The sequence below is a fragment of the Plecotus auritus genome, assembly GCF_963455305.1.
Source record: "Plecotus auritus genome assembly, chromosome: 3".
Lineage (NCBI taxonomy): Eukaryota > Metazoa > Chordata > Mammalia > Chiroptera > Vespertilionidae > Plecotus > Plecotus auritus.
Window position 1 is genome coordinate 91834878 of NC_137772.1, and position 26112 is coordinate 91860989.

General features: G+C 39.9%; 1 pseudogene across 1 annotated transcript; it reads left to right on the plus strand.

The window, feature by feature from the left end:
• Positions 1 to 17378: 17378 nt before the first annotated feature.
• On the plus strand, positions 17379 to 20131 carry LOC308244087 (prostaglandin E synthase 3-like; annotated as a pseudogene). The gene is made up of 2 exons: positions 17379 to 17429; positions 19623 to 20131. The product of its transcript is annotated as a prostaglandin E synthase 3-like (transcript).
• The last annotated feature ends 5981 nt before the right edge of the window (positions 20132 to 26112 follow it).

Consider the following 26112-nt stretch of genomic DNA (forward strand, 5'->3'; position numbering starts at 1 on the left):
GCTCAGTAAATGGCTGTGTTATCTTTCCATAAGCAATGATCTACAGAAGCCCACTGAAGCCATCAACACTTCTAAACATAATCTATAAAAATAACTGATTTTTAGAGAACATTGGAAAATACCAAAAGGTATGAATAAAAAAATCTCCCACCAGTACCATGAATAAAACCTCCAGACAGAGAAGTCCTGTGAACTGTAGACATTTTCCCTCTAATGACCTTGAAATAGTGACCTCTGCTGGCCAGTGGAAAACATGAGCTTTCAGATCAACTCTTCCTCCGTTGAGCAAGGATTGAGTCAGTCAGGCTTGGTCCCTGTCCCTGGAACAAAAACCAGGTTTTGCACTGCAAGGCATTGAAATCATCACAAGGGTTGCCACCATGTAACTGGGATGTTAACAAAATTAAAGGCGGCCTTTCCATTTGTTCACCCTCCCAAAAGATTTTTTTTTTTGAAACCCCATGCTCTCCTATTTTTAAAGTGTCATAATTGCATGTGCACAAAACAGAGGGAAAAATCAGAATGCGTCATTAAGAATATTACAACAAAAGGAGGAAAAAAATCGTTGGGAACACGTCTGATTCAGGTGGGGTACTAGTAAACAGCGACAAAGAAGGCTTTATAAACCCTGCAAACCTCTTACAGGTATGACCCAAAAATCTAATTAGGAAGAAGCCACTATCCTTTTCTTCAGGCGAAATATTCTTGATGCTCAAGAGTCTATTGGCTAGGGCATTTAAACATAAAATACATATTTAGACGTAACATACATTGCCATCTCTTAAGGTGTGAAGTAAAACTCGAGGTTTCAAACTAGCAGCCATAGGAACATATAGTTTGGTTTGGCACTAGCTGTATTTTTTAAAAAATTAATTTATTTCCAACATTTTAAAAATGGAGGTTTCAGCTGGCCGGTGTGGCTTAGTGATTGAGCATTGACCTATGAACAGGAGGTCATGGTTCAGTTCTCGGTAGGGGCACATGCCTGGGCTGTGAGCTCCATCCCTAGTCGGAGGACGTGCAGGAGGCTGCCAATCACTGATTCTCTCTGATCATTGATGTTTCTATATCTCTCTTCCTCTCCCTTCCTCTCTGAAATCAACAAAAATTATTTAAAATTTTTTTAAAATGGAGCTTTCACATCAAAATCTGAATTTCTGCCTTCTTATAAACAAATGAGGAGACTAGCCATCCCATGCCAGCATTCTCCCATGGCAACCATCAACAGGGCCAACAGCAGCAATCTTTCCTGGAAATGGGGCACTTGCTCCCCAGTTTGCTACCTTCCCCATCCTGTTGGCCTCACACATCACATCACCTGCATGACTTTTGTAAGTGCTTTAATATGAGATCCCGGGTTTCCAACAACCCTAAGGCACTAACTATGAGCTCAATTCAGTTCAGTTCAAACAAGTATCAACCATGTGCAAAGTACTTTAATAAACAATGGGGATACCAAGAATAGACATGCTCCCTGAACCTAAGGAACGCATAGATCACAGTGAGAGCAAGTGAATAGAAAAGGTAGAGAAGTGATAAAGACTAAAGGGATTAAGTTTGCTGTCTAGTTTTGTGATATGATATTCAGCTAACTACTTATTTAATCTTTCTTCTTTTCTAATATATGCATTTACGGATATAAACTTCTCTCTAAGTATGGTATTAGCTCTATCTCAAAAGTTTCAATAAGTGTTTTTATTATAACTCGTTTAAAAACATGTTTTCCAATTCCCATTCGTGTGATTACTTATTTGCTGGCCAGTGGGCTTTTAAAAGTTTCTTAATTTCCAAATACATGAAATGTTCTAATTACCATTTTAAATTGATCTCTACCTATTTGCCTTACAGCCAAAGATGCTCTAAATTATTTCAGCTTTTGAGTTGTTGAGACCTGCTTTGTGGACCATCAGGTGGCTGAATTTGTAAATGTTTAATGTGAGTTTGCAGAGAAAGCATGTTCTTCAGTTTTTAGGTGCAGTGTTCCTTGTGTGTCCACCAGGTCACATTTGCTGATCATGTCATTCTAATATTCTATTTTCCTGATTTCTAAAATTGGCTTGTTGCCCTAGCTGGTTTGGCTCAGTGGATAGAGCAGCAGCCTGCAGACCGAAGGATCCCAGGTTTGATTTTGGTCAAGGTCACGTACCTTGGTTGCAGGCTCCTCCCCGGCCTGGACTCTTGTCTGGGCTTGTGCAGGAGGCAACCAATCGATGTGTTTCTCTCACATCGATATTTCTCTCTGTCTTTCCCTCTCTCTGAAAATCAATGGAAAAATATCCTCATATAAGGATTAAAAAATAATAATATTAAATTAAATTAAATAATTAAAAAAAATAAAATTGGCTTGTTCTATCAGTTACTGAGCAGATGTGTCAAATATCTATCTATATCTATCTATCTATCTATCTATCTATCTATCTATCTATCTATCTATCTATCTATATACACACACACTAGAGAAATATGCTAATTAACTGGGACGCCATAACGGGTCTACTGGACAGGAGGAGGTTGCGTGTGCAGCGTCAGGGGCGAGGCAGCAGGGGCCTCCGCACACCTGCGCTGGGGTAGGGCCTGATCAGCAGTGGCCGCAGCTGCTTCAAGGGCCAGAGAGGGAGGCAGGGCCAGACTGGCAGCAGCCACGGCTGCTGCAGGGCCAGGGGAGCGAGGCAGGGCTGGACCGGCGACTCAAGGGTGGGCGGTGCCGCATGAATTCAAATCGCACACTGGGCTTCTAGTCTATAATAATAAAAGTGTAATATGCTAATTAGACTGAATGGACTTCTGGGTGAAGCAGGGAAGCCGAATCCCGGGTGCTGGAGGGAGGCCGGTGTCGGTAGCCGGGGGAAGGAAGACCTACTCTTGCACATATGAAAAGCCAGCAACCAGAATGCTGTAACGACCAGAATGACCAGTCGCTATTACACCCACTGCGGCCAGCAAACCAGCCCAATCAGGGGGTGGGGCTGGCCAGCCAACCTCCTGCAGCCCCTACCCCTGGTCAGCCCTGCCCCCAATGGGCCACCCCCACCCCAATCAGCCTTCAGCCCCTCTCCTCGTCCAGCCCCACCCCTAATCACCCCACCCCCACCCCAATAGGGAGCAGGGCCAGCCAGCCAACCACCTGCGGCCCCTCCCCCAGCTGGCCCACCCCTGATGGGCCCCCACTACCCCGATTGGCTCGCGTCCCCTCCCCCAGCCAACTCTGCCCCCGATTGCCGCCACACACAACAATCGGGCATAGGGCCAACCTCCCACAGCCGCTCCCCCAGCCGCTGATCCCCAATCAGCCCCCCAACCCCATTCGGGGGCAGGGCCAGCCAGCCCACCACCCACAGCCCCTCCCCACGGCTGGACCCGACCCCAATCAGCACCCCCCACCCCAATCAGGGGCAGGGCCCACTGGCCAACCTCCCGCCATCTCCTCCTCCCGACAGGCCTGGTCCTAATCTGCCCCGATTGGGGCCAGGCTGGCCGGACCCCACCCATACACGAATTTGTGCACTGGGCCTCTAGTCTTTATATAATTGTAGTTTTGTCTATTTATCCTTGCAAGTAGTTCTATCAGCTTTTGTTCTATGTGTTTTTTCTTAAGATATAACATACATAAAATACATAAAACTTACATATACATTTTAATGAATTTTATGTATATACCCACACAATCCAAATCAAGATCTATTCCTTTTCCAGCATTTCAGGCTTCCTCATGCCCTTCCAAGTCAGTATGCTGCCCCTCTCCCCAGGCTAACTTTTCTGACTGAGTGTAATAACATTAAGTTTTGCCTGTTCCTGAAATGTATATAAATGCAATCATCCTATCTAATAAAAAGGTAATATGCAAATTAACCATCACCCCATCACAAAGATGGCAGTGCCCATAGCCACAAGATGGCAGCACCCAGGCTCCCAGGAGTCCCCCAGTCCCGGGGGGTGGCCACTGAGAGCGGGCAGCATGAGTGGCCTGGCGGAATGCTTGTTTTGTTGCCGCAGCAACAAGGCAAGTGTTCCATGCCCGGCTGAGGATGGGCCTCTGGGCCACAGAGAGCCTCTGGGCAGTGGGTGCGGAGCGGCCAGGCCCCGCAGAGAGCTACTGGTGCATGGCTTTGTGCGCAGGGCTACTAGTACAGTATATATTTTTTTTGTGTCTGGCTTCTTTTGCTTAATATTATGTCTGTGAGCTTCACTCTTATTGCTGCACATAGCAGTAGTTCATTATTTTGATTGCTATATAAACTTTCATTGTAAAAGTTTAGCACAATTTATTTATCCATGCTACTACTGATGGACATTTGAATTGTCTCCAGTTTGGGAGGTTAACCAAAAAAGAGGTTTGGGCCATAACAAAGAATAAAAGCATTTATCTGAGCAAAAATAATTGCATTCCAGAAGTCACAAATTCAAGTAGCTGCCAAATTGTGCTCTGAAGAGAACAAAGAAAGACAGGGTTTTATAGAGAAGACATTTACAAGTGTGGTTCCATTATGATCCTTCATTCAAATGAAGGATCCTGGCTGGGTTAAGAGGGAATGATTAGTTCCAAAATGCAAATGGGAGAGGTGAAAACTACAAGGAGGGAGTAAAGTCCATATGTGTCCACTTTTTTATTTTTTTACAGCAGTTGTTCTAGGGTGTTTATGGCTGGGCATTGAGCTGAGTTTAGCAGCAGGTCAACAACTTAGCAGCAGCTCTGAGAACTGAGGCCCAGGTGTGCACAGGCCCCACTTTCTCCTGACTTTGTTTTGAGTGACTCTCTTAGCAATGCTTATTTTATTTTATTCTCCCTATTACCTGGGGCTATTGTGAAAAATCCTGCCATAAGCATCCTTATAAACATGACTTTTGATGAAAAATACATACACACATTTCTCCTGGCATATGCCAATCAGTGGAGTTAATAGGTTCTAGGACAGACATATATTTAGCTTTAGTAGATATTTTCCATGTGTTTACTCCTTTCAGCAATTACATAAGAATTTTAGTTGCCAACAACACCTGTAATTTTCAGCCTTCATTTTTCACCCTTCTGATGAGTGTGTAGTGGCATCTCAATACAGCTTAAATTTGTATTTCCCTAATAACTAATGGTGTTGAATACCTACCTTCTCTTATAAGCCATTTGAATACCCTCTTTGTTCAAATGTCTATTCTCCTTTTGCTCATATTGGTTTAATGTACTTTGAGGCTATGCTATTAGGTGCATTAACATTTAGAACTGTGTCTTTCTCATGAAATGAATCTTTCATTATTTTGAAGTGCCTCTCTTTATCTCTAATAAGGCTCTTTTGCCTTAAAGTATACTTTATCCAAACAAAACACACACACACACACACACACACACACACACACACACACACAAAAAAAAAAAAAAAAAACCAACCCCATAGCTATGCCAGCTTTCTTTGAGTGTTTGCATGTTTATCTTTTCCTATCCTTGTCGACATATGTGACATATGTATCCTCATGTTTTAGATGTGGCGTCTGTTAATAGCGAACAGTTGGATTTTGTTTTCTATTAAGTTTAATGATCTTTACTTTTTGATTGGAACAGTTAGTCCATTAATACTTAACGTAACTACTAATATATTTGGGTTTATGTCTACATCTTACTAAGTGTATTTTCTTTGCCCTGCCTATTCCAGACTTACTTTTTCCCTTCTACATGAAGTTTTTTTTAGATTAACTTTTTATTCCCTCCTTTCCCTGTCTTAGCTTGAAATTTTACTATTCTTTTAGTGGTATTCTTATACCTTAAGTTACAATGCACGTCTTTAATATATCAGTTTATGTTGGCACTCACTCTTCCCAGAAAATGTAGAGCTTAGATATTTTAATCTTATATATTGATTCATATGACATTGTGTTTTATACTTTAATTCTCTCCATATTAAAAAATCCACCGGACATTACAGTTTCATAAGTTAGTATTTATGTTTACCTTTTTAAAAATATATTTTTTAATTGATTTCAGAACGGAGAGGGAGAGAGAGATAGAAACATCAATGATGAGAGAGAATCACTGATCAGCTTCCTCCTGCACGCCCCACACTGGGGACTGAGCCTGCAACCTGGGCATGTGCCCTGACCAGGAATTAAACTGTGATTTCCTAGTTTGAGGGTTGATGCAACATTCAATTACTGAGCTATGCAAGCAGAGCCATATTTACCTTTTTCTGTTGTTCTTAATTTCTTCCTACTTCTCTGACTGTTCTTCCTTCTTCTCTCTGAAAAAAACTACCTTTATAAATTGTTTCATTTATTGTAACCTAGTAACGAAATCTCACAGCTTTTGTTTTTCTGGAAAAAAATTTTTTTTATTTCCCCACCATTTTTGCAAATTAATGCTGGGTATGGAATTCTAGGTTAGTAGGTTTCTTTCAACACTTTAAACTTTTCATTCCATTGTCTTAAATTGTTTTTGTTGAGAAGTTAGCTGTCTAGTCATTGTTCAGTTGAAAGCGCTCTTTTCCCTTCTCTGGCTACTTTAAAGACATTGTGATTTTCAGAACTTTTACTATGATGTACTCTCTTTACTCGTCTGTTAGGATTCATAGAGATTCTTCAATCTTTGAGTTGATAGCTCCTCAATTGTAGAAAATCCTCTGCTATTAAATCTTCAAAATTGCTTATACCCCAATTTGTCTATGAGTCTGCTTATTATTTTCCTAATTATAGTAACAAAAATAGAAACCAATTAAAAACCCAAACATCAGTGTTATGCTAAAATTATGCTAGCCTTAAGAATATAATAAAGAGTATATAGGCAAAAAATTATCATTAGTTAAGGACAGCCATAGCATTCGTTAAGAGCAGACATTAGTTAAGGATCAGTAGATACTCACTTATATAGAAACACATTTATGGTATATTTTTATGTTACAGAAAGGTTAAATAGGCATGCAGGCAGATAACCCCACTTGTGTTATGTATTCACATTTGTAAGCAGAAAAGTGAAGAGTCAGATCAGGGTCACATTGTTGGGCCTGAGGGCCTTTTGCCTTTGTGGGCTTCTTTTTTCCCCCATAATACTAAAACTTATATTTTATAACTGTATTGGTTCAAAGACAAATATATTAATGCTATATATATATTAAAACATTTTCTTTGTCCAAAAAGTTATTTTTCCTTTCCTTCTGATTTTGTTATTTTTATTGAAATATACTTGATTTACAATATCATGTTAGTTTCAATTATATGACATAGTGATTTGATATTTATATATGGTAAATCACCACAATAAGTCTAGTTACCTCTGTCAACATATAAAGTATTAATGACTGTAATTAAAACATTCTCCTGGCCCCGAAAGCCTTGTGGGCAACGGGCCCCTAGTACTTAGTGGAAAAGTCAGCCCTGTCATGAAAACCTCCTGTAATTGCAACTATGTTCTTTTAACAGGGTTTCCAGTGCACGTGTCTGCGAGTGAAAAGCAGAGGGCAAGAAGATGAGCATTTAGCTCTTCATCCTACCATGAAAAACAAATTCTCTCTCCACCATCCAGAATGCCTGATGCTGCTGGAAGATAGAGTTAAACTTGCATTTTGCCTCTAGAACATTCAGGCCACACTTTTCCTGGCTGAAGCATCCCCAAATTCTGTAGCCCTGACGCTGGCTAAGAAATAACATCCAGCAGCATTTGTCAGAATTTGAGTGTATATATTAAATATTAATAATAATATGACAAATACATTTTTTAAATCTTTATTTTTCAGATTATTACAGATGTTCCTCTTTTTCCCCCCACCCCATGGCTCCCTTCCACCCGGTTCCCACCTCACCCCAGACCCCCCCCCCCCCCGTCCTCATCCATAGGTGTAAATTTTTGTCCAATCTCTTCCCGCACCCCTATACCCACTTCCCCAAGAATTGTAGGTCCGCTCCCTTTCCATGCCCCTGATTATATTACATTCACAAGTTTATTCTGTTCATCAGATTTTTTATTCATTTGATTTTTAGATTCACTTGTTGATAGATATGTATTTGTTGTCACTTTGTTGTTCATAATTTTTTATCTTTACCTTTTTCTTCTTCGTCCTCTTCTTAAAGAATACCCTTCAGCATTTCATATAATACTGGTTTGGTGGTGATGAACTCATTTAGCTTCTTGTCTGTGAAGCTCTTTATCTGACCTTCAATTCTAAATGATAGCTTTGCTGGGTAGAGTAATCTTGGTTGTAGGTTCTTGCTATTCATCACTTTGAATATTTCTTGCCAATCCCTTCTGGCCTGCATAGTTTCTGTTGAGAAATCAGCTGACTGCTGTATGGATACTCCCTTGTAGGTAATAAACTATTTTTCTCTTGCTGCTTTTAATATTCTCTCTTTGTCTTTTGCCCTTGGCATTTTAATTATGATGTGTTGGTGTGATCCTCTTTTGATTCCTATTGTTTGGGGTCCTCTGTGCTTCCTGGACTTGAAAGTCTATTTCTTTCACCAGGTAGGGGAAGTTTTCTGTCATTATTTCTTCAAATAGGTTTTCAATATCTTGCTCTCTCTCTTCTTCTGGCACCCCCATAATTTGGATGTTGGTACACTTGAAGTTTTCCCAGGGGGTCCTTACACTATCTTTATATTTTTGGATTCTTTTTTCTTTTTGCTCTTCTGGTTGGGTGTTTTTTTGCTTCCTCATATTTCAAACCTTTGACTTGATTCTTGGAATCCTCTAGTCTACTGTTGAATCTCTGCATATTATTCTTTATTTCAATCAGTGTATGCTTAATTTCTGACTGGTCCTTTTCTATTTTTTTGGCATTCTCACTAAGATCTTTGAAGGTCTCACTAAGTTCCTTGGAGGTTTCTAGAAGATTCTTAAGTAACCTTATAACCGTGGTTTTGAACTCTATATCCAACATTTTGCTTTCCTCCATTTCTTTCATTTGTGACATGTTTCTTTGTCTCCACATTTTGGCTGCTTTCCTGTGTTGATAGAGTGGCCTTGTGTGGTAGGTGTCCTATAGGACCCAGTGGCTCAGCCTCCCCAATTACCGGAGGTGGACACTCTTGGTGCACCCCTTTGTGGGCTGTGTGCATAGTCTTACCGTAGTTAAGCCTTGATTGCCGTTGGTATCACTAGGAAGAATTGACCTCCAGGCCAATTGGCTGTGAGGACCAGCTGTGTCTACAATGGAAGAGCTGCTGTGCAGGAGACACCCTTATGAGGCAGGACTTGCTTCAGTGGGGCTTTTGTGCTCACTGAGTCTGCCCTTTGAGTGTGTCACTTATGGATTTGAAGAGTTGTAATCTGGTATGGTTTCACACTGACCACTGGGTACATTGTCTCTTGGATCTCCAAGGAGGTGCAAAGTCAGCCACTGCCTGGGGCCACCCAGCAGGAGCTACAGAGACATCTTCAGATTCTTCCTCTTTGTATTGGGTTTGGAAGTGCCCAGACAAAGCCTAGCTGGGAAGCAAGGCAGGCTGCTGCTGCTTCCGGGCCTTGGGCCTTCTTTTGGTAGCTTTGGGGCTCCCTGACCCAGCTGCTGCCTGTTTGACAGGTTTTAGGCTGAGAAAGAATAGGCCATTCATATGCAAAGCCGCTGCTCACAGTTTGGGTGGGGTTGTAAGTTGGATGGGGTGGGGTCTCAGGGAATCACCAGGGCAGAGCAAACAGCAATGGCTGCCAGTCAGCCCTGCACTGGAGATGTCCCAGCACAGGAACAATGACCGCTTCGAGTCTGAAAGAAAGCAACCCTTGTGTTCCAGCCCAGGAACAATGACCGCTTCGAGTCTGAAAGAAAGCAACCCTTGTGTTCCAGCCCAATGCCAGACCGTCCAGTTTCTCCCTGTATGTGTCTGGGTCCCCAGAGTCTAGCCCAGAACTGGAATTCAGAGCAATCGGGAGCTTGTATCTCCCTTCTGATTAAAAAAAGCAGCGCACCTGGTTGCCAGTCCATTCCACGCACACCTCCACACCTCCTACCAGTCTCAATGTGCTTTCTTCTTTACTTCTAGTTGTAGAACTTCCACTCAGCCAGCTTTCCCGCAGTTCTGGAAGATAGTTGTTCTGTCTTTTAGTTGTAATTTTGATGTGGTTGTGAGAGGCAGCAAGTACAGGTGTTTACCTATGCTGCCATCTTGGTTCTCTTGACAAATACATTTTGATAAATTATGAAAATTAAGAAGACAGGTAAATGTGGGAATCATCCTATATAATAAAGATGTAATATGCAAATGGTCATTAAGTTGTGAAGCATAATGACTGATCGTGTAATGACCGGATCACGGATCAGCAGGATGGTGGGGCAGTGAGCCACAAGTGGTGGCGGAGAGCTACAGGAGGCAGCAGGGCAGCAAGCTATGAGGAAGGGGTGGGGAGGCAGAAGGAGCTACAGGAGGGCAGGGCAGCAGCTACAGGAGGGGGCAGAACAGCAAGCTATGAGGGGGCCGGGGAGAGGGGGAGGGGAAGCTACTGGAGGATTGCAGCGAACTATTGGTGCATGGATTCATGTGCAGGGCTACTAGTCAAAGAATAAAAACATAAGCAGACGAACATCTAGAAATGAAAAGGAATATGATATAGGAACACTTTGCTGCAGCTTCTCAGCACTTAAATCATGCCAATGGACTGTGTTTCTAAGGGACATCACTGGCCCTGACACTGAAGCAGTTGAGGCATGAGGATGGGCAGGGTGGTGAGTACCTTGGTGGGGAGTGCTATTTCACTAAGCTCCCAGCCCTGAAAACTGGGAACTAAAAGTAAGAAGACAGAATAACTCTGTTCCTGCTTTGAAATAAAACAAGTCAATGGGAAGAGACAAAATAAATTATGCACTGTCTAGGGAGGTGAGGGTGCAGGAGGAAGGACAAGACAGGTGATGCAGAGAGCCTTGGTCTATACACCCACAGATCCCCTGGTCACCATTCATCATAATATTCAGGGAGAAAGCAAATGAAGGAAAACACTTGCCTGGAAAATGACATACTTGCCAGGCTTATTGATCCCACTGTATGAGAAATATATAAAGGTGGTGGGGGGGAAGCCCACCAATAACTATATCTCCATCCTTGTATACACAGAGTTTCATGCTCAAAAAGCAGTCGGGGCTAGACAAACTTCACACAGAGAGGAAACTGCAGGAGCAGGAAGATAAACATAAAAGGAAACATCTTAGAAGCATTTGGGGCAGACAGATCAGAGGTGGAACCTGAAGTCTGTCTATCTATCTATCTATTTATCTATCTGTCTATCTATCTATCTATCTATCTATCTATCTATCTATCTATCTATCTATCTATCTATTTATCTGAAGAGTGTGTGTATGTGTGTGCGTGTTTGTGTGTGTGTGTGTGTGTGTGTGTGTGTAGAGGCAACTCTAATCCCCCACCCCCTATGCCTTTCTCCAAGGATCTTCCTCACCTCTGGAGAAATCTGGAACCCTTTTGCCCTGGGGATCTGCATCTGAGGTACTGTGTCCAGGTGAAAAATACAAATTGGAAAATGTATTTGGGGATCATTCTCTCCAGCCCTAGATGCTTTGATTTCATCCACATCTATGGATAGCAAAACTTCAGAAACCACCTTCTCTTGGGGGCAAATTTGGTCCAAGCCTGTCAACAAGCCATTTGCAGGAATACCATTTGCTATGATGCAAATTAATTTCACTGGAGGATGCAATGTAAGTGGAAGGGTCAGAAAGTGCCCATGCTAGTCAAGGCTCAGCCATAAATATTCTAGTATCACACTCTTTAAAGTCTAAGATGGAGAGGAACAACCTCACATACCCAGAGCCCTGGGCAGCCATGGATTGTTCTGTTTGAAACCCATATAGGTTGCATACTAATCATGTGTGCAAAAATACCCACAAGACCACGTGTCCCTGCCTAAGGAAGCAATAGTCCTGCTGAATTTAGTAAATTCCAAATAAGTAGCCCAAGATCAATGCAGAAATAAATTATTATTATTATTATTATTATTATCATCATCATCATCATCATCATCATCATTGCCATCATCATCATTATCATCAACCAGTTTATTATTTTCACTTCAGAAGCAGTGGGCATTCTTCTCTTGTTCCTAATCATAGAGGAAAGGTGTTCATCTTTTCACCATTGCAAATGATGTTAGCTATTGGCTTTTCATATATGATTATTATGTTAAAGTATGTTCCCTCTATGCCTACTTTGTTGAGAGCTTTTATTATACATGGATGTTGAATTTTGTCAAATGCTTTTTCTGCATCTATTGAGATGATTATATGATTTTCATCATTCATTTGTCAATATGATGTAGCACATTGATTAATCTGTGGATGCTGAACCATCCTTGCATACCCAGTATAAATCCCGCTTGATTATGGTATATGATCTTTTTAATGTATTGTTGAATTTGGTTTGCTAAAATATTCTTAAGGATTTTGTATCTATGTTCATCAGGGATATTGGCATGTAATTTTTTTTTCTTGTGGTATTCTTGTCAGGTTTTAATATCTGGGTAATGCTGGCCTTGTAAAATAAGTTTGGAAGTGTTTCTTTCTCTTCTATTCTTTGGAAGAGTTTGAGAAGAATTGGTATTATTCTTTGAATATTTCATAGAATTCACCAGTGATTCTGTCTGGTCCTGGACTTTTATTTTTTATGAGGTTTTTTAATTATCAATTTAATCTCCTTACTAGTAATTGGTTTGTTCAGATTTTCCAGTTTTTCATGATTCAGTCCTGGAAGGTTGTATGTTTCTAGGGGTTTATCTACTTTTTCTGGATTGTCCCATTTGTTGGTGTATAATTGTTCATAGTATTTCTTATGATTCTTTGCATTTTTTGTGGTATCAGTTGTAACTTCTTCTGTTTCATTTCTGATTTTCAGTTCATTCTTTCTTTCTTGCTAAGCCTAGATAAAGATTTGTCCATTTTGTTTATATTTTCAAAGAACTAGTTCTTAGCTTTATAGAATTCTTCTTAGTATTTTTAGTCTCTATTTCTTTATTTTCACTCTAATCTTTGTTATTTTATTCCTTTGACTAACTTTGGGCTTTTTTCCTTCTCCTCTTGCTAGTTCTTTGAGGTGTAAAGTTAGGTTGTTTATTTGCAATTTTCTTGTTTCTTGAAGTAGGCATTTATCCCCATGAACTTTTCTCTTAGAATTGCTTTTGCTGTATCCACAAGTTTTGGTATATTATGTTCCCATTTTCATTTTTCTTGAGGTATTATATAATTGATTTTTAAATTTCTTCTTTGACCCATTAGTTCTTCAGTAGCAACTTGTTTAATCTCCATATAATTCTAAAGTTTTCAGTTTTTTTTATTGTAGTTGATTTCTAGTGTCATATCACTGTGGGTGGAAAAATGCTTGATATAATCCCAATCTTCTTAAATATGTTAAGAACTGTTTTGTGGCCTAACATATGCTTTATCTTTTACAATGTTCAATGTACACTTGGAAAAATATGTATTCTGGTACTTTGGATGGAATGTTATGTATATCCCTGCTATCTTGTGCGTTCTTTTTTTTTTTAACTTAAATTCTTTATTGTTTAAAGTATTACATAAGTCTTCTTTTTCCTTCCATTGACCTCTCCCAGCCACCTTCCATCCCCAGCGAATGCCCTCACCCCCTCTCCTGTCTGTGTCTATGGGTTATGCTCATATGCATGCATACGAGTCCTTTGGTTGATCTCTTGCCCCCTCACCCTCTGCCTTCCATCATAGGTTGGACAGTCTGTTTGATGCTTCTATGACTCTGGTTCATTTTGTTCATCAGTTTATGTTGTTCATTATATTCCACAAATGAGTGACATCATGTGATGTTTATCTTTCTCTGACTGACTTACTTCACTTAGCATAATGCTCTCCAGCTCCATCCATGCTGTTGCAAATGGTAGGAGTTCCTTCTTTTTTTACACCAGCAGAGTATTCCATTGTGTAGATGTACCACCGTCTTTTAATCCACTCATCTGCTAATGGACACTTAGGCTGTTTCCAAATCTTAGCTATTGTAAATTGTGCTGCTATGAACATATGGGTGCATATATACTTTTTGATTGGTGTTTCTGGTTTCTTGGGATATATCCTAGAAGTGGGATTACTGGGTCAAATGAGAGTTCCATTTTTAACTTTTTGTGGAAACTCCATACTGTTTTTCACAGTGGCTGCACCAGTCTGCTTCCTACCAGCAGTGCACGAGGGTTCCTTTTTCTCTCCATCCTCGCCAGCACTTGTCATTTGTTGATCTGTTGATAATAGCCATTCTCACTGGTGTGAGATGGTACTGCATTGTCATTTTGATTTGCATTTCTCAGATGATTAGTGACTTTGAGCATGTTTTCATATGTCATTTTGCCTTCCTTATGTCTTCTTTCAAAAAGTATCTATTTAGGTCCTTTGCCCATTTTTTGATTGGGTTGTTTATCTTCCTTTTGTTAAGTTGTATGAGTTCCCTGTAAATGTTGGAGATTAAGCCCTTATCGGTGATAACATTGGCAAATATGTTCTCCCATGCAGTGGGCTTTCTTGTTGTTTTGTTGATGGTTTCTTTTGCTGTGAAAAAGCTTTTTATTTTGATGTAGTCCCATTTGTTTATTTTCTCTTCAGTTTCCAATGCCCTAGGAGCTGTATTGGTGAAGAAATTGCTTTGCCATATGTCTGAGATTTTGCTGCCTTTGGATTTCTCCAGTATTTTTATGGTTTCCCATCTTACATTTAAGTTCTTTATCCATTTTGAGTTTATTTTTGTGTATGGTGTAAGTAGGTGGTCTAGTTTCATTTTTTTGCATGTATCTGTCCAATTTTCCCAACACCATTTATTGAAGAGACTGTCTTGACTCCATTGTATGTTCTTGCCTCCTTTGTCAAATATTAATTGAGCATAGTGGTTCTGCGTTGTTTATTCTATTCCATTGGTCTATATGTCTGTTCTTGTGCCAGTACCAGGCTGTTTTGAGAACAGTGGCTTTGTAATACAGCTTGATATCTGGTATTGAGATCCCACCTACTTTGTTCTTCTTTCTCAAGATTGCTGTAGCTATTCAGGGTCTTTTTTATTCCAGATGAAATTTTGGAGAGTTTATTCTAGGTCTATGAAATATGCCATTGGTATTTTAATGGGAGTGCATTGAATTTATAGATTGCTTTGGGTAGTATGGAAATTTTAATGATGTTGATTCTACCAATCCATGAACACGGTATGTTCTTCCATCTGTTTATATCTTCCTCTATCTCTTTTTTCAATGTCCTGTAGTTTTCTGAGTAGAGATCTTTTACCTCCTTAGTTAAGTTTATTCCTAGGTATCTTAATTTTTTTGTGTGAAATGGTATATGGGATTGTTTTTTTAAGCTCTCTTTCTGTAAGTTCACTATTGGTGTATAAAAATGCCATCGATTTTTTTGGCATTAATTTTATATCCTGCTACATTGCCAAATTCATTTATTAAGACCAATAATTTTTTGATGGAGTCTTTAGGGTTTCCTATGTACAGTATCATGTTATCTGCAAATAATGACAATTTTACTTCTGCTTTTCCAATTTGGATGCCTTTTATTTCTTCTTGTTGTCTGATTGCAATGGCTAGCACTTCCAGTACTATGTTGATTAGCATCCCTTCATTTTAGTTTGAAGTACAGCCTTTTGTAATTCTTATAAGCCGGGTCTAGTAGTGATGGACATGCATTGAAGATATTTCTAAAATGCTGATTTTGTGTGTAAGTTATTTCAGTGAGAGTATATTTACACACTATTCTGCTTTTAAAAAAAACTTAAAAGTCATATATACAAATTTGATTTTTTGAAATAATTTTCATTTTACCTGCTAGACAGTTGAATCACTATAGATATTGCAAAGAGATAAAAATAAACATATTTATAATAAAAAATGAAAGTCATGTGTACAAACTATATTTCTAAGAATAGTATTTTTATAAGTTAATTATTATGTTAATAACAGGAATGAATGTGTTCGTCACATCCTGCTTTATTTGACACATTCTGCAAAGGCACATGAGTCAAAGATATTTCTAAGAATGGTAGTTGTAGATATGAATACAGACAGTGTTTCAGAGAATAAATGTGTTCAACAGATTGTGCTGGATTTAATACACTTTGAAAGAGATTTTTAAGAATGTTAGTTAGATATGTGAACATATATATAAATAACTGCAGTGTTATCTCATTGAAAGAATGTGTTCATCAATTGATGGTGTGTGGAGTACACTATGCAGTGTCATGTGAATAAGAGATATTTCTATGGCTTATAAAACTGCATTGCATCCAGGTAATGTTTCTTCTTTGAAAGATGTGCTCCTTACAGATGACTTGTGGAGCCTACTTTTAATACAATATGTAAAGACACAAGTTTCTATATATAATACCAGTCTGTTTTCATTGACAAAATGTGTTCACCATATTTTGATGCATAGAATCCACTATGTAAATTTATGTGAATAAAATATATTTATAAAAACAACAAATTTAATTGGATTTGGGTGATTTCAGTGAATAATGTGTCACTACATGCTTTGATTTAATATACTAAGTGCACACATGTAAAAGATCTTTCTCAAAATGCTAGTTTTATCTATAAATAAGCACAGTGCTATTTCATTGAAAGTGTTCAGCCTGTAATAAACTCTGTAATGTCACATGTATAAGAATATTTCCATGAGTGACAAAATTCCACTGGACTCAGGTAGTGCTATAAAAGAATGTGTTCACCAAGTATACTTCATTTAATAAAGTGTAAAAAGCAATACTATGAAAAGTTATTAGACATTTCTATAATTATGAGTTTGGAAACTATAGAATATGATCTGTACTTAACACTAAATAAAAACTAATGTTCCTAGTCTGTGTGCAAAGGCAGTTTTCAGCTTGTCCAGAATTCTCCCCCAGTTCCACATGGGGGATCACTTTCCAGACCTGCAATGAGAGGTTCAGCCGTTCCCACAGGCATTTGTAAGGAGCACAGCATTATAACCCACCACCTTCAATTATTAGGAAACAATGTTCCATGCCAACATGACATTCCCATGCCTCAGAGTATGAGTAGAATGAAGAAGAGAAACATTGATATACATGTTCCCTTTCTGTTTGTTTTTTCTTAACCAGTTCTAATTGTTTACAATTACCCTAATGGCAATTCCTTAAAAATGGATCTACTTCTGAGCATTAGAGATGTCCATGAAATGGGTGACAACATATGGTCATTGGCACCAACGTAATGCCTACATGAATCCCCAATTTGAGGGGTGCAGTGAAGAAGGAAACTTTACTCAGTGCAGTTATGATACACACAGCTGCAGAGCAGCACAGTTGTGAGATAGCTCAGTAGTGTCACAGCTCAGTTACTTTACAGCACGGCTGTGGAGCAGCATGCTGTGTGGTGGCATTTGGTAAGGTGGCCCTCAAGAGAAGCCCCTCTTCGCACAGTTCCACTCTGGCCTGGAGAGATGTCTTTGGTGTTTCAGCTTCAGCTGGATAAACACAGTCTTCAGTCTTTGGTAAAAAAAAATAAAAAATAAAAAAATAAAAAGTGTACACACCCCACCCCCACCCAGAAGGGAGTTGACTTATGTAGCTGGTTCTTGATTGGTCTGTCCTCCTGCAAATGAGGACTCCTAATCCTTGCAGTTTGATTGGCCCAAAAAGCACCACCCCATTGATTGGAATGGAGCTGCTCTGATTGGTCATTGAAGATGCTAATGAGGATATAGCTGCACAGCTCTGATTAGACAAGAAAAGTCTGGCTCCTATTGGTTGAAATAGGATTCCAGGAACTTCTTTATGAGGGCTGGCTCAGACGGCAGGAACACAGTGCAGGCAGGCAGTTCGGTGTGGGAGGCAGGCAGCTTAGTGCAGGTTTCTGCCTGAAGCGTGTTATATATAGCAATGGCTGCTTGGCTCTGTCTATAAAGTTAGCCACCAGGAACCCTTCTCAACAAGTACATTCATTCTTGGGAGCAAATTATGTCACATTAAAGAAAAGTCTGGCCCTGGATGATGTGGTTCAGTGGTTAGATTGTTGCACTGAAGAGTCTCGAGTTCAATTCCCACTCAAAGGCAGCCAATCAATGTGTCTCTCTCACATCGATGTTCCTCTCTCTCTCTTTCACCCTCTCCCCCTCCATCCCTCCCTTCCAGTCTCTCTAAAAAATCAATGGAAAAATATCCTGGGGTGAGGATTAACAACACATAAACAAAACAAGTCTATATGTAGCATAGTATTTCTTGTGACTCACTTATATTAAATTTTTATAAATGTTTATGCATATGTGTGTAGAAAGGTATGTAAGTTAGTTATGAAACAATCTGTTACCAGTGATTATTTGCTAGGGATTCAATTGTAGAACAATATGACTTTGCACTTTGTATATTTCTTTAATATATATTTTATATATACTTTGTATATTTGTTTGTATAATTCTACACTTGAATTTTTATGATTAGCATATACTTTTATTAATAGAAAAATAATAAAATTGAATTTTCAAACAACAACAAATGAGAATACTATGAGAAAAATATTATTAGAATGCTAATTGTATAGGTGTATATAGAGTTACGTCTATAAAATAACGTGTTCACCACACTATCCTGCATTTAATAACATGTAGAGACACACGTTTAAATGTTTTTAGGAGTGATTTTGAATTTTGTTATGTCCAGGCGATGTTATTTCAGTTAAACAATTAGCTCACCACATCTGCTGCATTTCATGCACTTTATAAATGCTCACATATAAAAGAGATTTCTAATGATTCAAATTTTATATATGAACAAATATAGTGTTATTTCAGTGAAAGATGATTTCCACAATGTATGCATATGAGCTTTGTGAAGACACATGTATAAAGATGTATTCTTCAGAATGTTAGTTGTATATGTGAATAAGCACCATGTTATTTCATTGAAATAAAGCATTCACCATATTTGGTGGATGGCTTGTACTCTATAACGTAGCATTTATAATAAATGTTTCTGGGAATGACATAATTTCCTTGTATCCAGGTCATGTTATTTTGATGGAAGAATGTGTTCATCACTTATGCTGCATTTAATATACTCTGTAAAGGAATGTATACAAAAAGATGTTTCTAATAATGCTAGTTGTGTATGTGAATAAGAGCAATGTTATTTCACTGAAAGAATGTATTCACCACACTAATATGCATTTAAAATATTTTGTGTTTAACATTTAAAATATTTCGCAAAGGCACATGTACAAAAGATGTTTCTAAGAATGATATTTGTGTATTTTAACAAGCACATAGTTACTTTACTGAGAGAATGTGTTTAGAACATTTTGGTGAATGGAATGCACTACCAAGTCACATGTATAAGAGATGTTTCTATGAGTGATAAAACTTAATTGTGTCCATGTAGTGATTTTTCCGTGGGAAAAAGTAAAATGTTTACCATATATACTGCATTGAATACACTTTGAAAAGGCGCATGCATACTCTCACCAGCCCTCACTCGCACAAAACACGGGTTCATTCTGTCCTTGTGACCCTTTTCCTACACTTTCCTCTTCTCCCCAACTGGAGGAACCCCTCTCATTCTGCAAAGTGCATTCTGGGACCCAGTCCAGCCCTCATTGCTGCTATTGCCTGAGGGAAGCGAGAAGAGGCTCCACCAGGAGAAAATGCCAGCATCACCACTAGGGAGGCGTTCACTTCCCACTGACCCCCCAGTCTCCTGCCCCATTAACAAAGCAGCATGTTTCTGCAAAGTGGTACAATAAAAAAGACTATGTCTTCATTGAATTTGGTGTTGAAAACAGAATTTTGAAAAATCCAAATTTATATTTAGTTGTCTTGGAGGAAGTGATTATTTTAATCATTTAATTGAAACTGATCCAAATAATTCCAAGCATAAAAGAACAGACAAATCACTTTTATGTTATGAAAAGGACAATCTGGCCAGTCATGGCCAAGGTTAACAAAAGGACAAAGCTTAATTGTATTAGTATGGACTTTAATTGGAAAGACTGGGAAGATGGTTCCGATGAAGACATGTCTAATTTTGATCATTTCTCTGAGATGATGAACATGGGTGGTGATATGGGTGCAGATTGAACAGAGTAGATGGAGCAGATGATTCACAAGACAGTGATGATGAGAAAAAATGCCAGAACTATAGCAAGGAATGTTTTGAGATTTTAAGAAGAAAAAAAAACTTCTCTGCAAGATTTCACAATTGAGAGAATTCCTGAGTTTATAACTTAAAGGCAGATGTTGCATTTGTCAACTTGTTTGTTTTCTTAAAGACTTTACTAAGGCTTGATATATACCATTGTATGGGGCAATTTCAAGTCAGCGAAGGCAATAAGCTCATGCACAAACATTTCCCAGACTTCCGTGATGCTGTTAAGGTCATAGGCAATTGAGGCAGTAGTTGTGACGAATAAAAGTATTTCACCTAAGTCTCCTTTACTTTATAACATAGATACTGCATGATAGGAAGCTCTTGGCTTACAAAAAACAAGTTCGAGATTTTAGAACATGAACTCAAACTGGCTGAAACAAATTGGTTGATATGTACTAGTAAACTGGTAAACTGTTGTTCTTCTGGTATATTCTTCAGATTTGTCCACTGATGTTATCCTATACAATAAAAGCCTAGGTGGTGTCACGCCCTTGCTCAATGCCCTCAGGCGATGCCCTCACGTGACCTCATCACAAGATGGCCACCACAAGATGGCCGGCAGGGGAGGGCAGTTGAGGGTAAACAGGTCGGCAGGGGAGGGCAGTTGGGGGCAATCAGGCTGGCAGGGGAGGGCAATTGGGGGCAATTGGGCCTGCAGGAGAGGGCAGTTGAGGGGGACCAGGCCAGCAGGGGAGGGCAGTTAGGGGTGACCAGGCATGCAGGGGAGGGCAGTTGGGGCAATCGGGCCAGCAGGGGAGGGCAGTTGGGGGCAATCAGGCAGGCAGGGGAGCAGTTAGGGAGTGATCAGGCTGGCAGGCAGAAGCGGTTAAGGGCAATTAGGCAGGCAGGCAGGTGAGCGGTTAGGAACCAGCAGTCCCAGATTGTGACAGGGATGTTCGACTGTCGGTTTAGGCCCAGTCTCACACAGTTTGGGCCTAAACTGGCAGTCGGACATCCCCCAAGGGGTCCCAGATTGGAGAGCTTGCAGGCCAGGCTGAGAGACAACCCCCCTCCCATGCACGAATTTTGTGCACCGGGCCTCTAGTATTTATAAAAAATCTACTTCACATTATTATACAGAACTGATCACTTCCCAGTGTTCCAGATGTATCTTAGATAAAACTAATGAATGCCCTAACTTGGTTTTTAAAGTCTGTACATTTGACAGATGCTGCATTTGTCAACCTGATTGTTTGATCCTTAAACTTTTATCTCTCTCAGGAGAATGAAGAAAAGCTATACATTGTTGCTTGAGAGTTTGTACTAGTACATTTAGACCAAATTTGCATTTACACTGTCAGTATGGCAAATGAGTGGGGAAAAAATGTTGATGCACTATTAAGTGTTTTATTTCTTTTTTGATTCAGCTTGTACCAGAGCTGAAAACCTCAATTTATGTTCATAACAGTGAGTATTTATAAAATGTCTAAATTCTTATTGCTAATTAATAAAAAATTGTACAGAATTTATTGGGGTGACATTGGTTAATAAAATTGTATAGGTTTCAAGTGTACAATTCTATAATACATCATCTGTATATTGTATTGTGTGTTCACCACCCAAAGTCAAATCTCCTTCCATCACCATTTATCACCCCTTTACCCTCTTCTACCTCCCCCACCACCTTTCCCTCTGGTAATCACCACACTGTTGTCTGTGTCTATGAGTTTTTCCCTCCTTAATCTTTTCATCTTTTTCACCCAACTCCCCTCCCATCTGATAGCTATAGGTCTGTTCTCTCTATCTATTAGTCTATTTCTATTTTGTTAGTTAGTTTATTTGGTTCATTAGATTCCACACATAAGTGAAATCATATGGTATTTGTCTTTCTCTGATTGGCTTTTTTCACTTAGCATAATACTCTTCAGGTCCATCCATGCTGTCACAAAAGGTAAGATTTCCTTCTTTTTTATAGCTGATTGATATTCAATTGTGTACGTAAATGTATCACAGTTTTTTTATCCACTCATCTACTGAAGAGTACTTGGGCTGCTTCCAAATTTTAGGCTATTGTAAATAATGCTGCAATGAAAATAGGGGTGCACAGGGAGAAACCAAGATGGCAGCATAGGTAAGCACCTAAACTGCTGCCTTGCACAACAATTTCAAAACTACAACTAAAAGACAGAACGGACACCATCCAGAACCACAGGAAAGCTGGCTGAGTGGAAATTCTACAACTAGAAGGAAAGAGAAAAGCTCACAGAGAATTGGAGGTATGGCAAAAGGTCTTTGTGCACGCAGAGAGGAAGGGCGGCTGAGAGCCTGGCTGACTTTCTCTGGTGGGATGGGGAAGGAAGCCCCCGACCGCACTGAACCCCAGTTCTGACTGCATTGAACCCCAGTTCCGGGCGAAACCCCGTGGACCCAGGCTCATACAGGGGGAGTCTGGACTGTCAGGTAGAGAGAAAGGCACCCAGAGACTCGGGGACCTGGGGGAGCCCCAGCGGGCAGGGGTCTGGAGGCACACACACCAGTGTGCACAAAGACTGCAGAGGTTGTCACAGGCTTTCCCTAGCAGAAGGGAGTCGGAAGCTCCTGAGTGCACTGAACCCCAGTTCTGACTGCCCTGAACCCCAGTTCCAGGCCAGCCCCTGGGAACCCACGCTCTTACGGGGGGGAATCTGGACTCTTGGGTGGAGACTCGGGAGCCGGGGAAGGCAGAGGTCTGGAGGCCCGCGTGTGCCAGTGCGCACAAAGGCTGCAGAGGTTGCCACAGGCTTTCCCTGGTGGAAGGGAGTTGGAAGCTCCTGATTGCACTGAGCCCCAGTTCTGACTGCACTGAACCCCAGTTCCGGGAGAGCCCCTGGGGACCCATGCTCTTGTGGGGGGAATCTGGACTCTCAGGCGAGACTCGGGAGCCGGGGAAGGAGAGGTCTGGAGGCGTGCGTGCACAAGGGCAAGGCTGACGGGAAGCCAAGACTGTCTGCTCCGCCCTGAGACTCCACCCCATCCAAGCTGAGCACAGAGGCTTTTGCAATTTGGCAAGTCTAATCCTATAAGGCTGTCTCCAGCACCGAACTTCTCCCAGCATAGACACAGCTGATCCTTACAGCCAACTGGCCTGGAGGTCAATTCCTCCCAGTGATACCAACAACAATCAAGACTTAACTACAACAAGGCTGTACACACATTTCCACAAAGGGGTGCACCAAGAGTATCCACCTCAGGTTAACTGGGGAGGCTGACCCACTGGGCCATATAGGAAACCTAGCACACAAATCTATCCTACCAACTCAGGGAAGCAGTGAAAATGCGGCGTCAAAGAAACAGATCACAAACGAAAGAAATGGAGGAAAACAAACGACTGGATATAGAATTCAAAACCACGGTTACAAGGCTTTTTAAGAATATCTTAGAAAAGGCCGATAAATATAACAAGACCCTCGAAGATATGAAAAAGGACCAACTAGAAATTAAACATACACTGACTGAAATAAAAAATATTATACAGAGACCCAACAACAGAATAGAGGAACACAAGAATCAAGTCAAAGAATGAAATACAAAGAAACAAAAAAACACTCAACCGAAAAAGCAAAAAGAAAAAAATCCAAAAAGTTGAAGATAGTGTAAGAAGACTCTGGGACAACGTCAAGCGTACCAACATCAGAATTATGGGGGTGCCAGAAGAAGAGAGAGAGCAAGATACTGAAAACCTATTGGAAGAAATAATGACCGAAAACTTCCCCCACCTGGTGAAAGAAATAGACTTACAAGTCCAGGAAGCGCACAAAACCCCAAACAAAAGGAATCCAAAGAGGACCACGCCAAGTCACATCATAATTAAAATGCCAAGAGCAAAAGACAAAGAGAGAATCTTAAAAGCAGCAAGAGAAAAACAGTTAATTACCTACAAGGGAGCACCCATACGATTGTCAGCTGATTTCTCAACAGAAACTATGCAGGCCAGACAGGAGTGGCAAGAAATATTCAAACTGATGAAAAGCAAGGACCTACAACCAAGATTACTCTACCCAGCAAAGCTATCATTCAGAATTAAAGGGCAGATAAAGAGCTTCACAGATAAGAAAAAGCTAAAGGAGTTCATCACCACCAAACCAGTATTATATGAAATGCTGAAAGGTATTCTTTAAGAAGAGGAAGAAGAAAAAAGTAAAGATAAAAATTATGAACAACAAATACATATCTATCAACAAGTGAACCTAAAAATCAAGCGAATTAAAAACCTGAGGAACAGAATAATCTGGTAAATATAATAGAATCAGGGGCATAGAAAGGGAGTGGACTGATAATTCTCAGGGGGAAAGGGGTATGGGGGGGTTCGGGAAGAGACTGGACAAAAATCATACACCTATGGATGAGGACAGTGGCGGGAATGTAAGGGCAGAAGGTGGGGTGGGAACCGGGTGGAGGGGAGCTATGGGGGGAAAAAGGAGAAACAATTGTAATAATCTGAATAAAGATTTATTTTTAAAAAAAAGAAAATAGGGGTGCACATATTCTTTCAAATCATGGTTTTGAGTTTCCTCAGATATATTCCCAGAAGTGAAATCACTGGGTCATAAGGCAGTTCCATTTTAAATTTTTTGAAGAAACTCCATACTATTTTCTACAGTGGCTACACTAATTTGCATTCCCAATAGGGCATGAGGGTTCCCTTTTCTCCACATCCTCCCTAACGTTTGTTTGTTTGTTTGTTTGTTTGCTTGCTTGTTTATTGCTGCTTAAATTTTAATTTATTTTTTCCAACACATTTTATCACCTCTACCAGCTCCACCAATCCCCTACCACCCCTATAATTATTATACTGTTGTCCATGTCCATGAGTTCTCTCTCTTTTTTTGGGCTCAATTCTTCCACCCTCCCCAAAATCCCCACCCCCAACCAGAGCTGTCTGCCTGCTCTCTATATATGAGTCAGTCTCTATTTTGCTTGGTAGTTCAGTTTGTTTATTAAATTCTCCATATGAATGAAATCATGTATGGTACTTGTCTTTCTCTGACTGGCTTATTTCACTTTGCATAATGTTCTCCAGGTCCATCCATACTGTCACAAAGGTTAAATTTTTCTTCCTTTTTATGGCAGAGTAATATTCTACTGTGTAAATGTACCATAGTTTTTTTTAATCTATTCATCTATTTATGGCACTTGTACTATTTCCAGATCTAGGCTACTGTAAATAATGCTGCGATAGGGGTACATATATTCTTCTGAATTGGTGTTTTGGGTTTCTTCAGATAAATTTCCAGGAGAGAAATCACTGGGTCATAAGGCAGTTTCATTTTTAAATGTTTGAGGGAACTCTATACTGCTTTCCACAGTGGCTGCACCAATCTGCATTCCCCCTAAGAGTGCATGAGGGTTCCCTTTTCTTCACATCCTCACCAACACTTGTTTATTGACTTATTAATGATAACCATTCTGCCCTAACCGGTTTGGCCCAGTAGGTAGAGTATTGGCCTGCAAACTAGGGTCCTGAGTTCGATTCTGGTCAACAGCACATACTTTGGTTTCAGGCTCGATCCCTGGCCCTAGTCAGGGCACGTACAGGAGGCAACCAATCGATTTGTCTCTCTCACATCAATGTTTTTCACTCTCCCCTCCTCCTTCCTTTCACTCTCTCTAAAAGTCAATGGAAAAATATCCTTGGATAACGATTAACAACAGCAAAAAATAATAACCATTCTGACAGGTGTGAGGTGATATTTCATTGTTGTTTTAATTTGCATTTCTCTGATGATTAGTGATGTTGAGCATCCTTTCATGTCTATTTGCCATTTGAATGTCCTCTTTAGAGAAATGTCTAGTCAGGTCTTTTGCCCATTTTTAAATGGATTGTTTGTTTGTTTTTGTGTTGAGTTTTATAAGTTCTTCATAAACTTTTTATATAAACCCCTTATCAGATGTATCATTGGCAAATATATTCTCCCTTTCAGTGGTTTGTCCTTTTTCACATTTAGTAGTTTGTGTTTTCATTTTGTTGATGGTTTCCTTTGCTGTGCAAAACTCTTTAGATTGATGTAGTCCCAATTGTTTATTTTTTGTTTCCCTTGCCTAAGGAGATATATTAGA